Source organism: Pithys albifrons, chromosome 2, assembly GCF_047495875.1.
Source record: "Pithys albifrons albifrons isolate INPA30051 chromosome 2, PitAlb_v1, whole genome shotgun sequence".
Taxonomy (NCBI): domain Eukaryota; kingdom Metazoa; phylum Chordata; class Aves; order Passeriformes; family Thamnophilidae; genus Pithys; species Pithys albifrons.
The window spans coordinates 82,365,507-82,383,928 of record NC_092459.1 but is presented as its reverse complement, the minus strand read 5'-3'; positions in this window follow the sequence as shown (position 1 = coordinate 82,383,928).

The window sequence follows — 18,422 nt, the reverse complement described above, 5'->3', positions numbered from 1 at the left end:
TGTTTTATTGTCACCCTATGTTTGGATGTTTTTTGCTTTTCACTTTTTTTAAACAGATTCCCCAAATCAATTTTCTTCAATGTTTTCTCAGCATGTGAATGGGACTAAAACTCTAAATTGCTTTTCATTTATATTAACATCTACTTTTCTCTCTCAATGAGTGTGCCTCAATCTCAGAAACTAATCTCAAGTATTTTCATTTTCTTCTCACTTCATTCCATATGCTGTTCCGTTAGCCTCTGTGTTGTTTTGGAATAAGCCAAAAGTTTCTCACAACAATATAAATCACATGAAGTTTTCCATTGCTTGATGAAGGGTGATTATCAGAACATTCTCAGTGGTCTGCATGTCAGGCTCTTAAGACCTTTATTTGCTCATTGAAAAGATATGGTAAATCAGAAATTTCTCTAGCAGACTTTTAAATGGCAAATATGTTCTTCAGATGTGGGATTTATCTTTCAGTGAAAATATACACCTCTGACAAGGCTATCCAGACTGACTATTCTTATCTGGGCATTGATTTTTCTTAGTTATTTTTATGTTTTGTATGATATGGTAATGACATGAAGCTTATTTCTCCTACTTTCCTTGAAAATGGGAAACAAAATTTTTATCTTCATTGTTCCTCATATTTAATGCTATCATTTTAACACGTGAGCTAATGCATTTACTTTTATAGCTAATCATGTTTTTACATCAGTTCACTGGGCAATGTTGTACAGTGACACATATTTTAGGAACCTGGAAAGACAGGAATAGAATCTGATTGGGCTGATCTGCTCTTCCAGCTCCACATCCTGCCTCTCACAGAACACAGGCTTTAATGTATATTCCTTAAGGAACTAAAGTGCAGAAATATTCACAGTAGACAATTATGTAAAACCTTGTTGGTCTTCATTAGTGAATTAGTTAGTGACTGAAGACAAAAGTGATTTTATAAATCTCTGACTGTATTTACTGCAAGAGGGGCAGGAAAGACAGTCATGGTCTCTGCAACGTGAGAGATATCTAAACCATCACAGAAATGGTGCCTGTTCTCCTTATCTATATATGTACTTAAATGGCGCTTACATTGAGCTAAAACTTAAAGCTCAGTGGCAATGAATATAGCTATTAAATTTTAAATATTTTCTCTCCCCCTCAGGGTTATATTGTTTGACTTCCAGTTTTATTGAAGACTTGCTTTTTCCTGTATCAGGAGAAAATGTAACTGTAAAGAAAAATACCTGCAAATTTTTATAAAGCGATCGCTATTTTATATAATGTTGTCATATCTTTTAAAAGTGATCTCTTTTCCAAGGGATACAATCTAAGTTTGGAAATCTCTCATCACAAAAATTGTGCCATGCTCTTAGTAATTTTCAGCATCTATTTCTACACCTTTTTTATCTCTTTTCTAAGCAGATTGACCAGGATTGAGCCTATACTGTAGCTAAGGCACATCATCAACATTATAGTACTTTCAGAAAGACGGACTGCCCCATCCTTTTACACTATAATATCCTATTTGTTGCTTTGGGATTTTTTTGATCACTGTTGTACAGATCTTCATTTCCCAGCATTCACAGTAAATTAGGAAAGCAGAACCCATCTGACTTATTTGTACAAGTGCTTAAGATCTGCAATATCACCCTATAGACAACACAGTATTTCATCTGACCTCATGTTGCTCACCTCACTCTCTGGCATTCACTGTCCTTTCATTTACTTTAGGATTTCTCTTATTTTAAAATTTACTATTTTGTTCTTCTCCTCCATTTCAGAAGCCTGCTTCATATCATTAATACAGAAAACACCCTGTTTCCAGACTATTTGATGAAGGAGATGGTCAACATGGACAGTTACAACAGGACTTCATGGTTCAATATTTCCCATCATAAACTTATTTAGAGTTTAATTGTAGTGGTTCAAGTGTGAAAATCTGATGTTATCCAGACACCTAGCAGCTTGCCAGACCTTGTCAACCCAGTCAAACATTTGTATACCTCAAGGGAAGATATGTGAAGATATATGTGAGAGTGCCAGCTAGAGCATCTGCTTTTTGTGTCTCTGTGAAAAGGTATTCCTGGCTCACTGATAACCCAGGCAGGACTACACACTTTTTTTTTCCTTTTTTTTCTATTCAGTGTCTGTTATGGTACATCTTCTATGATTCATAAACTGCTATCCAAATGGAGCACTCTCTCTTCAAAAAATTTTTAAGCTCTCATTTCTCTTTTGAACGCAATTAACTCTTACTAAAAATATTCTTATAATAAAACAAAATAAAAAGAAGTAAAATAAAAAGGAACCAAATGTCTCTCTTCCTTTGCTTCTTTAAAGAAAAAAATGTTTTTGTGTGTGTATTTTCATGTATAAAACTTTTGATGTTTGCTTTATTCATATTTTTTTTAAATTCTTTTTGTGTGTGTGTAGACAGTTGGTATTAAGTTTTTTGCTATAGACCATTGCACATTGTTAATAAAACATGACAACATTCTGAGTTTCTAGGAAATGTATTGTTGTCATCATGGCTGGATGTCTGAGACTGGATAAATTTCTACACATTTTACTATTATCCATCCTAAAGGTAGTTCTGTTGTTGGGTTTGACATCTCACTCTTCGAAGTGCAATTCTGAACCAAAGGGTGTTAACATCTTAACCCTGTTGTGAGATGGTTTGACATATGTGATGGTTTCTGAAACTCAGCACAGAAGTTAGTCTTCTGTCACGTGCTTTCTTGGATGCTACAAATTAGCATCTAATTCTGACATCCACATTTACAAAAGGAGAAAACAGTCTGTAAATTGCTCGTGAAAAAAATTCCGCCTTTGCACTTAGAAGATTTGATTAGATACGATGGTAGTTGTGCAATAAATTTGCAATTCTAAATTTCTTAAAGAAAATAGTAAATTTTATATAGCAGATTGAAGGAAATAGGAATGATCTCTATAGTGATAAATAATCCTAATTACTTCTTTGTTTTCACCGTGAAACTACAAGGTTAAAAATGTAGCATCATAGAAATGACCTAGAGAGTCTAGGCATCTTCTGCACTTTAATTCTCAAGACACACTAAGGCTGAGATTGGTACAGATCATCCAGTCTTGGACATATAACTCTGATGTGCTGACAGAACCTTGATTTCCCCTATAAAGCTATAAGATGCTTTATGATTTTCAACAAAAAATATTCATAGCCTTTTAAAGTGCTTCCAAAATCTAGATTTCCCTTATTTCTTCTGAACATGTTTCATGATCAAAATAAAAGCAGCCTTTGAAATGAACAAGTAATGGTGCTGAAGTATGTCTTAAATTGAGAGCAATTGGCATTTAGAAGAGAAAAATCAGTTTTTATTTTCAGTTGCAGTTGAATCATTGGAAACCTTTTTCTTCCTTTTTTTTTTTTAATTGTCTTCCCTTTTGAGAACCACTGAAAAGAGAACTAAATAAGGCACAAAGAAGAGACAAGAATGGTTGATGGAACTTCTAATCTCTGTTTCTCTGTTACTTTTAAGAGCTAAGGAGGGAGAGGTCCGTTTTATACTTTTCTGATGACATTTCAGAACCAGTCCAATGAGTGCCCTTCAATTTCATTTTGCCACAAGTTATACCAGCAACCAGAGCAGCATTGCATGAGCATTGGTGTTCCATGCTTTCTGATGCTGTGCATATCACATTATAATTATCCTTTTGTTGATTCTGTTAATCAAATACATCTATAGACCAGATATTAAGAATAAAAGCCCCTTTTTTTTTTCTGAGTTTAAAGGACAACCAAGTGTTAAATGTGAAAACCCTTCTGCAATTTTTTTTCAATCAGGATTAAAATTCAAGTGAAAGAATTAACCTATCTGCCTCTAAACTCCACAGGGATTTTTATTATTCAGATTTATTCATTAGAAGACTTGCTATTCATGTTTGCTCTATTTGCTTTCATTAAATGTTTGGCATCATATGTTATCCTATTGCATTGTTAACTAAAAAATAAAAGAGTCTGAGTGCTGTGATATAAAATTCATATATCCCAACCATTATAAATGATATTTTGTTTTAATAGAAAATAGCAGGGAGTAAACAATAGCAGGCAAATACAATTTTTTTTTAAAAATAGTGAAGATGTTTATAGTCACTGAAGTGTAAATTTCTTCCCATGGAAACATATATGCTGCACCTGCATCATGATTTGTATTTTGAAATACTGCAATTAATCTCATTTTCATTCATTTCGTTTACAAAACCCACAGTTGAGTCAAATACATATAAATGTATTCTTGTTTCACAGGCAATAGAATAAATGCAGTTCCCAGTATGATGTAATACACACATACTCAATGCTTCTGTGAACCCATTAAAAAAATTATGTAGAACAGTTGTTAGTGAAAAAAGTCCACCAGCTGTTGTTCCCTCAACATGAAACTAGTTCTCAAAAAGTGACTTGAAATTTTGTTCTTTTCATTTGGACTAGTTTCCACCTGGAAGGGCGGCTCTCCTGTACCAGAGTCACTGGCCTCTCCTGGACTGGCTGTGGTGGTTTATCAACCCATATGCTCAGGTGATCCCTCTTTAGGCTGAGATTGATCCTTAACTAAATACTTTGGCTCAAACCTTGCAGGTTTGGGTCTGGCTGCTGTAGACCTCAAGGCAGGCTCCACATCTCCTTTCCTGCAGGGCTGAATGCTGGTCTGAGCAATCTAACAAGTATCCCCATACATAGTCTTGGGTAATGAAATTTTCAAATCTCTTTTACCTGTCTTATGGGCTATCCTCAAAACTCTATGCTCAGCACAGCCACCTTAATCAGAGGAGGTTCCCTCAGCAGTACAAGGCAGGATTTGATGGCAGCAATATGGACACAAAGCTTGAGTCTCCAGGACAAACCTGGGCTAGCAGTCATTTCTAGGGTCACTTGGCAGCAGTCACAGGTGAAGCCTCTGCTTTATCTCATCTCTTCCTGGACTTGAAGGACCAGAGACACGACCATAAAATAATAGATTATAATAATCTAATGTATGAGACAGTGATAATCCTGGTAACCCCTTCAGCCCAGGATGTTCAGCAATTTCAGTAGACATCTAACTCTGCATCACCACATCCTTCTCCTCTCACTTTTCAGCTATCCTCCACAGCCTCACAGTGCCATGCTGTCAGCATAACTATATCTTCTCAATCAATCATAGATGAGGCTTAAACTCGAGTCGGTGCCCTGGAATAACAACTCTTGATCAGCAAATACATGTGCAGCTAAGTTTAAAGTGCTATTTGGGAAGAAGAGAGGTATCAAGGTCAAGCAGCTTAACCCTCATTAACTCCCCAGCAACCTCCAGGCTAAGTTTGTTCCCATAAAACTTAGGTCAAACCCTTTCTAAATAGCTTTGTAAAAACTCACACAGATGCATGGGGAGCAGTCAGCCCTTGGATTCAGCACTGACAGCACTGCAGCTGGGCCACTGGCTGGCTAGGGCAGGGCTGTCTGAGCTAGGATTCACCCTGTACCTCATCTTCAAAGTTGTGCTGGTTTAAAGGTAAACCAGCAGGAGAAATGAACACAACACAAAAGAGATTATAAGTCAGAGTTACAATTTAATAACAATATCACAATAAATGCAATGGCACAAAGAGAAAATGGTTTAACTCACAAAATCCAGTATGACCCAGCACCCTGGGATACAAACCCCATGAGGTTCCCATAAGTCCAAAGTAGAAAGAAGCAAGAAATCTGTTGGTGCAGATGACAGTCCCAATCTGGTCAAGAGTGGTAGTCACAAGTCCGTTGAAAGTGATGGTCTCCTCCTGTTGAGGTTCTGCTGCTCCCCTGGATCCAAAGAGTGGTTCCTGATGTCTTCTTACCTGAAGATATGTACCCCCAGATCCAGGTGGGAGCACCTAGTCCCTCCCCCAGGGCGTGGAGTCACACAATGGGTGATTAACTCTGTGAGCCTTGGGCTATTGTTGGAACTGTTGATGGCCCATTAGCAGACTTGCCCCCTCAGGCTGGGTGTGAAGGAGCTAACGACCCCTGAAGGGGAGTTATCACAGCTCTTATCTCACAGATATCTTTCACACCCAGCTCACACCCTGAGGGGTCAGGTATGCCCTGGGCAGCTGCAAATGGTCCATTGTTCTTGGGAAATGAATAGAGGGGTAGAATACATAGCTTTGATCACCCACACACAGTGATAAGCTGGTCCCCCCTGCTGAACTAGGACAATACACTTTAGTTGAAACAGCTCTAAATTGGATTGTCTATGAGTCTTTCTTTGGAGCTCATATTTTCCTAGTCCTTTGCCCTATGATTTCTCTATGTCTACTTGCTCACTTGTGAGATATATAAGGCCAGTGCTGTCCATAGACTTTAAATTGCCTTTCCAGGACAAAGAAGGCAGTAATGAATCCAGCAGCATTAATGAAGAGCAGTGAAATGGCACTCAGTCACCCTTCCCTCACCCACTCCAGAGCAGTTATTAATGTTAATAGGACTCTCCTCTGTGCCCCCTCTCCTCCACACAGAGAACTCACATCACAAGAAGCATCAGGCAGCCCTCCCCAGGGCACTGTGGTCAGCTTCAGTTCTTCCAGCATATACCCAATAGATCAAAGGTCAGTGCAAATAGAAAATCTCTTTAGCTACTCCTTAAGCATATATTCACACCAGTTATCATCACCTGTTTTGGTTCAGTGGCATGAATGCAGTAAGCTTGCCAGCTAAAATGAGGACCTTCTCTTAAAAAGATAAAAAGGAAACAAAAGGAAAAAAATTAAAATAATTTTAAAATCAATGATAACTATATGTATTCTCAAAATTAAATTTTTAGTACATTTATATAATTAAATGAAAAGAAACAATCCCTGTATTCTCTAAGCTTTGTATAAGAGAGGTCAGATATTTTGGTCAATTCATTCATGTTATTTTGTCACAGTCTTTTTTTTTTTTCTACGCTAAACAGGATTTAAGGAAGTTCTAGGGATTACAGAAATTGAGGTCTGTTATGCAAGACATATTTATTCTGGTCACAGGCTGAGCTATTATCTTCTAGGAAATTTTACACATGAAAATATGAGGTTGCTTAAATGCCAGGACAACCTCAGTTACTGCAGTTGTTCAACTGAAATATTGCCAGCTTCTGAACAAAAAAAAAAAAAAACCCAAGTCCGGAATGAGGAAGAAACCCATGTACAGGCCACAGCCATTTTGATCTGGAGATGATGAAACTCAGAGCCCAATGTAGCTCCTGAGAGGAGGAGAACAAAATCTCAATCATAGAGTAGTCGATGGTGTTGACATGTTTCAGAGTTGGAGCCAGGCAAAGGTTTTGCTGCTTGAGCCTATGCCTACCATGAATGTTAATTCCCAAAGAGCACAAATATTTGCTTTTAACCTATTGATCTGATGTCACCAGAGGCAATAATGTAGATCCCAAAGACTTGTATTGTAGCTCAAATTCAGTCAGTTATCCTGGCATTATTGGCAAAGTGTGAAATTATTGATATTTATCTGTACTTTTTAAGATTAATTATATAATCTTGAGAAAATCACAGTAATTTGGAAAAGTATAGTAATTAGCAAAGTCCAAAATGGCCTGACAGACCACATCTGTAAATTGGGTACTTTCCAACTTGTAATATTTCTTCAAATATCACCTGAAGGTTTTATCTGAGGGAAGAATGTTATTACTTCCCAACAGAGAAGATATACTTGATCTGTCAAGGCATTCACAAAACCTGTGTATATTAATACTGTATGTATACTTGGTCTTGGCTTTGTACCAGAGATAACCAGGAAGAAGGTGGTGAGATGAATAACAATAAGGTTCCCAAAGGGTCAGGAAGAATCAAGGAAAGAGGACTCCTGGCAGTAAGTGCAAAATGCAAATTGTGACTAGAAAACACAAAGAAGAGGGACAGAAAAGGAAAATTAGATACCAATGTCTGATAGGAGAAAAAGGAAGATGTCTTACAGGCTTCCAGGTGGCAAAATAGAAACACAGTAAAGGTGGTACCACAGCTCAGGGGTGTGCAGGGAGGCAGAAAACAAAACAGGCAGATGGAAACTGAGTACCAAAAAAAGAAAGAAAGAAAGAAAGAAAAAAACCAGTGAACCCCACCCTCCCACGCCCCCCCCCCTAAAATGGAGAAAGACATGTGGGAATCACAGAGGAGAAGAAAAAAAGTAAAAATAGTGGAGACAAATTGCCCATCAGTATCAGTAGAATCGTGAATCACAGGAGCTGTAAACCAGTGTGATACCAAATCTGTCTGGTGACTGCACAGACAGTGGTCATCTCAATAAAAGTACTGACAGGAGATCAGTATGCCAAAAGAGCCAGGTTCATCTTTTATATGACTTCAGTAAACTTGTTAGATTTGTGCATGCGTTCAAATGTGCCCCAGGAGACCAGCTGCTCAGGAGATTCAGATCAATAAGCAACTGGGTGGATAATTGATATGGCAGTTAATAAATGGGGATTTTATGGTAATAACAATGATCTCTAAGTAATTAAATCATCTGTATGGCAGCAAATCAAGAGCAGCAGATGACTTTAGCAAACCATAATAGAATATCTTAGAAAGAAATATAAGAAAATTATATTTCTTTCAAATTCTATTAGCCACAAACAATTAAAATTACCCCAGATAGAAACTGGACACAGATGTTTAAAACAAATTAAATGGCAGAGTAATTAAATGCAAGTGGATGTAGCAGTTGCCAGACTATCAAAACTGACAGACAGGACAAATGGTGCAACATGAAACTTGAATGGTTCACAAGAATGGAGAGGTTAGAAGAGCAAGGGATGTGGCTCAGCACATCCCTGCAAACACAGCATGGACCCTACTGGCCTCTGTGCTGATGGCCCTGGGAAACATAACGTTGTTACCCTGTAAACTGAAAAAACCCCAGTCAGATCAGGCCCATTTTTTCACACCATAAGTGTAATTATAGAGACTGCTGACTGCTTCCAAACTGCTTCAAAATATGTATAGCAATGCCACTTAAAAAAAAATGGCTTTGCTGTTTGTTTTATTTGTTTATGTTGCTGTGCTGCTGAATATTATTGTTGTGTCCTTCAACCAGGCACCAAATACCCTGGGCCTTGGTGTGTGACATTTCCCAGAGGCAGGCACAAATACCCATGAGGGCTATGAAACCCCCACACACCTGAAGCCTGTGCACTTCTCTGAGGAACCACCACCTGTGTGCAGAGGCAAGTGGTTTCGGTGGCTTCATGGAGGGGTGATGCAGTATTTAGCAGAGAAGGATTGCCAGAGTGGGTGAGGTGGCTGGCAAGTGCCCAGGGTCCCTCTGTAGCTCCCCCTGCAATGCTGCTATTCAGCCCTGGGTGTTGGGTGCCACACAGGCATACCTAAAATCATTTCTCAGAGGGTGGGGAAAACACTGATATTATCTCTCCTTTTTACTGAATAAAGCTACTACTAGGGCAGCTTTAACACATTATTTTTCCCTGTTAATGTTTTTATTAAGAAAATTTTCTGAGTGCTTTGTGCTCTTTTCTCTCAGATCAGTGAATAGTGAACATACATGAATAAATTCTTATGTAAAAATATCTTTGTCCTCAGTGCAGTTCCCATGACACTGGTTTTCAGGCTGCAGATTGACACATGGAAGTACAGATGGGCTTTGAGGGTAGTGGATGCTCTCAGCTTCAGCCCCAGCTCCATGCTAAAGCTGCCTGCATTTACCCTAAGGTGCAGCTAAAGCAACAATCCTGCAGTGCCCTCCTCTCTAAACTGGGGTCAGAGTGTCACAGAATCATAGAATCATTAAGGTTAGAAAAGACCTTTGAGATCATCAAGTCCAACCATTAATATAGCACCACTGTGTTCACCACTAAACCATATCATCAACTGACACATCCACTACATTAAAATGTACAATTCAAGAGGATTTTTTCCATTTTAAAGTATTTTATATCTGTAATACTAAAGTATGCCATTTCTGGCTGCCCATAAACGTGCCAAGTCACCAACGTACTGACAACTGTGACCGACATTGCTCCACTTAGTACCACTCCTGTGTGAGATGGTAGAGCCATTTCTAGCTCTTTTTCAATCCCTTAGTTGCAGAAGGACATTAAAAGGCTGCCAGAAGCAGACACTCATGCTAAAAGATCTCAAGGTAAAGAGACTAAAGAGATTTGGAAGATAAAATTACCTTTGCCTCATTCAAAGCAGGGAGTTGTTGAAAGTTTTACTATCACTTCAACCAGCATCATACCCTCACCATATGTGCTAGCATGGGTTTCAAACATATATTTTCAACGTTCTCAGAGAAATTCACATAATGAAGGGAATGGATAACAGAGGTAGAGCTATTTCTTTCCTTCTGGCTCATATGTGAGCTAAGTAGTAACTGATTCCTGAAACAAAATAAATTATTTAAAACTACCTGCAATGTTTTATACTGAATTAAATAGACTTATCAATCCTTTTGAGATGACAGAGAGAGGAGTGAGGAAGGAAGAGGAAGGAGGAGAGTAAAAAGCACAAATACATACATTTTCCTATGTGCATCTTTTTGCTTCACAACATAGGTTGAAATTTATAACCAGACTCATACTGAATAGTAATACTTTTGTATAATGGAGGGCTTGTAATTTTTTTTTAAAATTAGAAATGTGCTGGACATTTTTCTGAGGCTTTTTTTTAAAGGATAATTTTTCAGTTCACATTTTTCATCTCCAGTACTTCCCAATGAACATTTCCTTCTCCCCCCCCCACCCCAATTTTTCTTCATCTGAACCCAGAAATATGCTCCTATTAGGTGAGGAACCACAAACCATGTCAATGGCACTTTGCAGTTCTTCCATTGTTTGGTGTGCTCCTGTTGCAGACTCTGCAGGTCACCAGCTGTCTCTGCTCTTGTGTTTGTCACGCATGTGTTCTGCCCCCAGCCATGGGGTATGTTTTTGCTGCAGAAAGTCAGGTATTTATTGTGGTGCAGAGCTGCAGTCCTCCAGAAAATGAGATTGGGACTGAAAGACAGGAAAAGAGGGCAGCAAGATGGTCGGTGCCAGGGTCTGCTCTCATCACAGAGTGTGGTCCAACTGCCTGAGCGTCCTGCCTCTGAGAGCTGGTTTAGGGAGTTTAGACACAGGCTGTGAGTCATAGAACATATTAATAAAGATAGTCTTTTAAAGATTTTCTTCCCACTGTCTCAGTATTTCAGTCTTTTTCTACTAACTGTTCATGCCATCCATTCCTGTCATGGGTAGGTCTCACTGAGGCTCCCGCACCACCATCTGCTCCATAAGAAACTTCCTGGAGTCCAAATCCCTCAGTTTTAACTGGGCATTGCCTGTGTAGAGCATTGCTTTGACGAAAAACAATATAAAAGTAGCACTACCTGGAAGAAATAAAGGGAAATAAACTGCTCACAGCAGCAATGAAGAAACCTTTTACTCAAATCTGAAGAAAATTCCAGCAAAGACATATCAAAGGATGGGTCTGTCTTTGCCATAATAACACACTCTATTTCACAAAGACAGCAAAGAAACAAAGCTGACAAAAGAAATATTTCCTGGGTATCTTTAGTAGCTCCAAGCCTGATGGCACATTTTGATTTCAGATCCCTAGCACACATGTGGACTTGCTGCCAACTGATTTTGGAATGAAAAATAAAGAGAGAAGAATCATGCATTTTATATACTTGCAATTAAGTGAATATCAAACCTGCCAGGACAAAAAATCAGAAGTGGTAGTGTGGTAGGATCTCCTAATAGGTTGAGTCAACTCTGAAAAGACTATATTTAAAACTTTTAATATTCATGTGTGACCTCTAAACTTGCTCAGGGGTAGCTGGATATTGCTCCCACTGAAGTCAGTAGTGTAAGGCAATTCTAAAAAACCACAGCCCCATAGCTGCTTTTCTAATAAGGACAAGCAAATTTAAAGTAAGTTTTAAAAATTGATCCCATTTAATTCAGTAGGAAAGGATGATCCATTTGAAAACAACTTAAAGAATCTGCATAAGATGAACAATTATACAGGGCTTCCTGTAAAATTTCATAAGCAAGTCTATCATTGTTTTTACTTAATTAAATCCTATCATACTCTCCTATACAGTCATAAGGCACTTCAAGAATCTCTAGACTGCACTGTTGAGAGTAGTTTAATTTCCTCAGATAAAGGTTGCTTTTTCTGGCTTTCCTTTGAAAGTTTAAGAATCATAGATATCATTAATGCTTAATGAAGTCTATCAACATTCTCAGAAAAGGATTCACACAAATCTAGTGCTGAGTGTGGTCATACAGGTCTCCAAATCATACAGCTTTTCCTTCTTTATCTGACAGACACCCCACATCAGCTAATTTTAATGTGAAAGAAGGATTAAAATCTCATTTGTTACTCCTTTTCTATTAAATCCTAGCACTCATTGAATTTCCAAGTATTTGAATATTGCATAATAAAGAATCCTTATAGTTTCAGCTTTGCTTGTTCAATCTGTGTTCTGTTTGTAGTACTTATGAGTACAACAAAGAAGGGAATAAAACTAATTATTGATAAATGGTTGTTCATTATCTGGTCTAGCGGAGTCCATTTGGTTGATTATTTTGGAAAGGCCAGCTTCAACTTTTTCATCTGCAGTGATAAGAGGAAGATTTCATAAACCTGATATGAGAAGAAAAGTAAAAATACTGAACTGGAAACATACAGAAAACTACAGTATTTTCTTATTTGTTTGTGTTACACTTCACCTGGTGAATTCAGCCAAGTTCAAGCTCCAATTGTATGCTATTCCGAAGCAAGAACACCTGTTCAAGTTTATCTTGTCTTAGTAGAGAAGATGGTAGAATATAGGTTGTGTAAACAGCTACAGAAATTTGATCAAGTGTGTCTATAATTCCACAACAAACAAACATTGCTGTGATAAATACACCACAGGTTTTATGAGTTTGAGTTCAAGCATTTTCCCAGACTATTTGGTTTCCATTTTCACTTTAGTGGACCTGTTTGTTGTTGGGACTTCCTCCCCTACCATTCCCCTGCTTCCCCCTTCATCTTCTCTTCGGTCTCAAATTATGTCTTTCCTTTTTTTTTCTCATAAGTTTTTTCTGCTTCTGCCTCCTATAATGTTACAGCCTTTACACCAATCTTTTAAAGGTAAGTTCCTTTCACACCTCAGTGAAACACAGATTTTTCTTTGGATATAATTATTTTAAAGTCTGAATCTTTAGCGTGAAATAGCAACTTCCCAAAATATACATTCATTAATAACAAGTAAGTTCCTCAACTGAAACCTGAAGACATGAATGCTCACAGACATAAAGGGTTTAAGACTGAGTCCCAGTGAGTTCCGCCCCCCCGACCCCCCAGAAGAGTAGGAATAATAAGAACAACAATAACTTGGCTGAACATACAATTTTCTTGTTTAGGATGCAGAACTCAGTCACTATATGAATTATGTAGAAGTAAAAATGGAAATCTAGGAGGAAGGATCTTGATAGGACTTATAGCCATGCTTACAGTCTGTGTATTCATGATACACCAGAGGATTTAAACCTTCATAAAAATATTTGTGAGGCTGAGGCCCTATTATAAAATTTGTGATTACTGAGATATTTATAGTTGTTAAAAATTTAGAGTTTAGCAATTTGATCTACTACTTCTGTTTGTAATAAACAAGTATGATTGGTTTTGCAAAGCTACTTAAGTTTTAATGTGGTTTTAAATCCTTGGGAAAATATCAAAATGCCAAATGCTATTCCTTGTTGACTTCAAGCTGGTTCTAAATCTCCAGTCAACCGGTGGGACTATTCCAGGGAGAAATGGAAGGCCATGTTTCTTTTATGAAAAATTAAGCTCAAAATGCTCCACATTTCAGAGAATCACTGTGGAAAATGCCATTGCTGATTAACCATTCACATTATTACTGTAAGAAAGCTTTTAAGTACAGACTGGTCTTTTTGTGGATCTTCAACAAATGCTTGAAGCTGATTGTATGGAAATTTTCCTGTATAAGAATTTATAAAAGGAAAAAAGAAATGCAGATGCCACTTTCTTAAAGGTTTTCTTATTTAGTCAATAGTATAAATATATTCTAATTGAAGTGTTGATTTGCAGCCCTGTGCTGCAAAAGTCTAATGCAAGCAAAACAGCTTTACTGCTTGAAGGGATTTGCCCATCTTTCTGTAGATAATTTATATAATCTTTATATAAAATTTATCTACTAAACCAGTGAAAATGTTAAGTACCAGTTTGATATTTGCAGAAGCCAAGTATAAGCTATCAATACTAGTTGAAATTATGCAGTACTGGTATCCATATTGCTTCATGCTTAATGCCACCCTCTAGATTTGTATGGACTTATATGCATCAGCAGCAATTATCTCTGCACCTTTGTTACCAGGCAGGGAGATCTCAGAAAACTGAAAGGGGAAAAAGAAGGAGACCATCCTGATTCAGTGCAAGCTCAAAAGCTAACAAAAACTCTAGGACAAGTTAATAGAAGCTATTTTGAAGCATCTGCAATGTAATAAAGTGGGAAAAAAATAGTTACTGCGAATTTTTGAAAACAAATTGAGTCCATGGTGCTCAAGAAGTCACAGTTATTTTGGCAAAGTAGCTGTCTTGTTTGGAAGCTGAGAAGGCAGATGTGACATGACATATTAAGGCTTTTGACATAACCTGTGTGACAGTTCTTTTGAAGAATTGAGTAAATATTATCTAGATGCAACAGCATGTGTTAATAGGTAGTTGAACCACTCTGCTTATTAAATAGGAAGCTGTGTGTCTCTCTCAAAATGCCAGGACATTTCTCTTGGGATTACAAAAGTGATGTATTCTCTTTTGGCAAGGCTTTTTTCTTAGTCTGGGCAATATTTTTACATGACACCAGGCTGCACTGGGGGAAGAAATGCAATGTTCCTTCTGGAGAACTACATCTGACTTTAAAACTGTCTTTACAAACTAGAGACGTTTTTTCAAACTAACAAGCTGAAAGACAAGACAAAATGCTGCATGTAGGAAATAGAAACACAGAAATACCCAACAGCATGTGGCATGGCAGCTCTACTTCAGAAGAGAACATGACTAGGCTATTGAAGCATCAAATGGGAATAATTAAGGAATATGAAACTCACAAAAAAGCACCATATCTTGTTCTTTCATGTATTCATGGTCAGTGTCATATGGATGACAGAAGGTGGCATTTTTTCATGTTGCACCTAAAGGTATAGTCTGATGTCTAATTCTGAATATCATGCTTCAGGCAAGAGGCAGTTGAATCAAAGAGAAGAAGGGCCAAGCCACTGCAGGGTGAAGGATGAAATTGTAGCAGGTCATGCCTAACCAGTCAAGTTTCAGGGTTTCACAAATTTCTTCCCACAAAAAAAGCCACAAAATTTTCTGATGTGACCCAAGGAGCTGGTGTTGGGCTCCCTGCTTGCTGGAGAGGCAGATGCTCAGGGCAATGAACAGTGCCACAGGCCAGCCTGAGAAGGCTGAAATGCTCTGAGTAGTACAGAAACTGGCAAAAGATTCTCATTCTCTGGCTCACTTTCATAGATAGCTGTGGTTCATCTGGAAAGAAATGCATTTGTGATTAAAAAGAGTGGGATCTTTACAGAAAATTACTAATTCTTTTTCTCAGAATTCAAACATATTAGCAGAGCTGGATTACTGGTTTTGTGACAGTTATGAGAATATTGAATCTCTGCTACTGAGACCACAGAGATCAGAGACAGCTAAACTGAACAACAGAAGGGTACAGGAAAACGACTGCATGCATAGTAACAGGCCAATTATTATAGCAGAAAATTGTTTAGAGAAGCACTGTCTCAGCAGTTTAAATAATCACTTGGGAACAACTAGCTTTGCAGTATGTAAAAGGTAATTCTTCTCAGTCCAAAATGACAGAGACACATTGATTTGAAAAGCATTTCCAGCTCTGGAATTAACAGTTTGCTTGAATTTGTGAGCAGAAAAATATAGGATAAACTATATCAGTGATTGTGATTCTAGTCCTGAACACAAGGAGGAAAAAAGGAGGGAAAATAATTGCAACAGAAAAAATGCAAAACAACATTTAACTATATTTCTAAGACTTACTGTAGGGATTGCATAAGCAGAATAGTCCAGATTTAGGAAGGATGTATATCCAATTTCTTGGGAAAAAGCATAAGAAAAGCAGAAAAATATTCGAAAACTTTCAGAAAGCCTGGAAAAACTAAGTACAGACATGAAAGTTGGTCAATTCTGAAATGCAGAGTAAGAAGCACCACAATGAAGAAGTATAAACAGTAGTAAAGTATAAGAGAAATGCAGGAAAGGTAGGAAGGAATTTGTAAACAGACAGAAAGTGATACAACAATTGCAAAATAATTTAATATAGGAGACATAGATAGCCTGAGGAGAGTAGGTGGATCTTGGGAAGCAGTCAAGAATAACAGATGGAGTGGAGAGGATGAGGGCACAGCATTTTTTTTTTAACAAATCTTAAGCTCACATGATGTGGAGAAATGTCTTCCATTAACTCCTTTTCTGAGGAAAAGAGGCCAAAGTGTTATTACAGTTTGAGGCATCAATAGAAAAGGTGCCAAAACAAACCTAATCTAGAAAAGAACATGTCACTACACTTTATACTATATGCTCAACATTTTTAAACAGGTTTTAATTAAGTAAAATTTGCCAGACAACCATTTGAATCTTCTACATTATTGTATTTGAATCAAATTAAAATATGTCATTTATATATTGGTCTCCCTAGAAACTAATATAATTCAGAAATTTTACAAAAAAAGGTAAAGTTTCTATATTCCTTTCCACATCATATGAAAAAAATTAATTTACTGTTTTACTTGCTCCTAGGATAGAGAAATATGTTGCCAGATTTGCTCAGAAAACATAATCCCCCTGAGAAACACTTTGAAGAAAATATGGTATTTTGTGAAATTTTATTGTGTACATCTTCCCCCATACAACTTGGTGGAGAGAATTTTTTTAAATGAAAATCCAAAGTTTTCAGCACAGTCTTTAAGTCCATATCCTGAATAATCTTGTTTTTGTACAAAAAGCAACTTCTAATTAAAAAAAAAAAGCCAAAATGAAACAAACAACAACCACAATTAAAAATTTCTACTGTATTTGCTCTTTTCTTGTTAATACAAAATAACTGACACATTTTAAAATACATAGTATAGTTCTGTAAACATGGAAAGTTACATGGGTGTTTAACATGAGTATCAGCTCACAGAGCTCCCTTACAGCCAAATTAAATCAATGGTAATACTTCATTTGATCTTAATTCGCTCTGAAACAAGGCTTTCTAATAGGTGTTAAAAATATGTTCCTTTTCAAGCCTTCCATTCCCATGACAGAGCTAAAAGTTTGATTCTGCATTTCCTGATTGAGGACTCATGCATAAACTCAAGTACTAAATATACTGGGTCTGGGAGGTTCTGGAGGGAATTTAGCCACACAAAGTTGGTATCACAGACAGTATGAGTCTAAAATAATAAACACACACACACACATGCACAAACAGATTCAAGGATAGAAAGCAGATTGCCCTATAAAATAACAATATATTTCAAAGTGTACAATCCATGAATTTTGTTTTCAGAACTTAAGACACTAGAGTTCCCAAAATTCTTTGTTTCTTTGTGATGACCTATGTGCTCTTTATTGTGGTCCTTTCCATGATTCTCAAGGAATTAAACCAATATAATTCCGTTATCATAATTTTGACAATTTTCCTTTATCAGAGGTCTTAATGAAGTTTTTTCTACACTAGAAACAATATCTGAGTTGTTTTATATAAGAGGGATTCCTGAATTAAATTAGCGATCAAAAAGTACTAAATCATTGTTTTAAGCTTGTGTTTAGAACATGAAATTGACAGGAACGTAAGAATAACACCAAAATTAGGTATAGCAGAAAACTGGCTATAAGAGGAAAAAACAATCCTTCACATGACTGTGGAATAATTAGTTTCCTTAAAAAACCTTGGATCTTAATAGATAAATGTCTATATTACCATGCATCAAAGCAGGGTTTTTTAGTTTTACATCCAAAAGAATATTATATTATCACAATGAAATCAAAATATTTTAATTTTCTTATCAACACAAATACTTGAAGAAAATGGTTTTAAACTGAACTAAACATGTTTTAAAATTCAAAAGCAGAAGTTTCAGTGTAAGACTTTTTTTTTCACTTTTAAAATGTAGGAAAAAACCATACTAGGTCATACAAGCCTTTATTTATGGCTATTTGACTTAAAATACACTTTCAGGTGAGCAAACCATTGAAATAAACAAAAAAAATCACCTAGAATTTCTACTACAATGATGAAAACTATTACATAGACTATTTCTAAGTTTCAAGTGCTCTTGGAGCTGATCAAAGACTTCCAGATAATGATTAACATGACTATTTTCCCAATCCAGGAATTTCAGTGACTTTTCTCAGCTCAAAAGTCATAA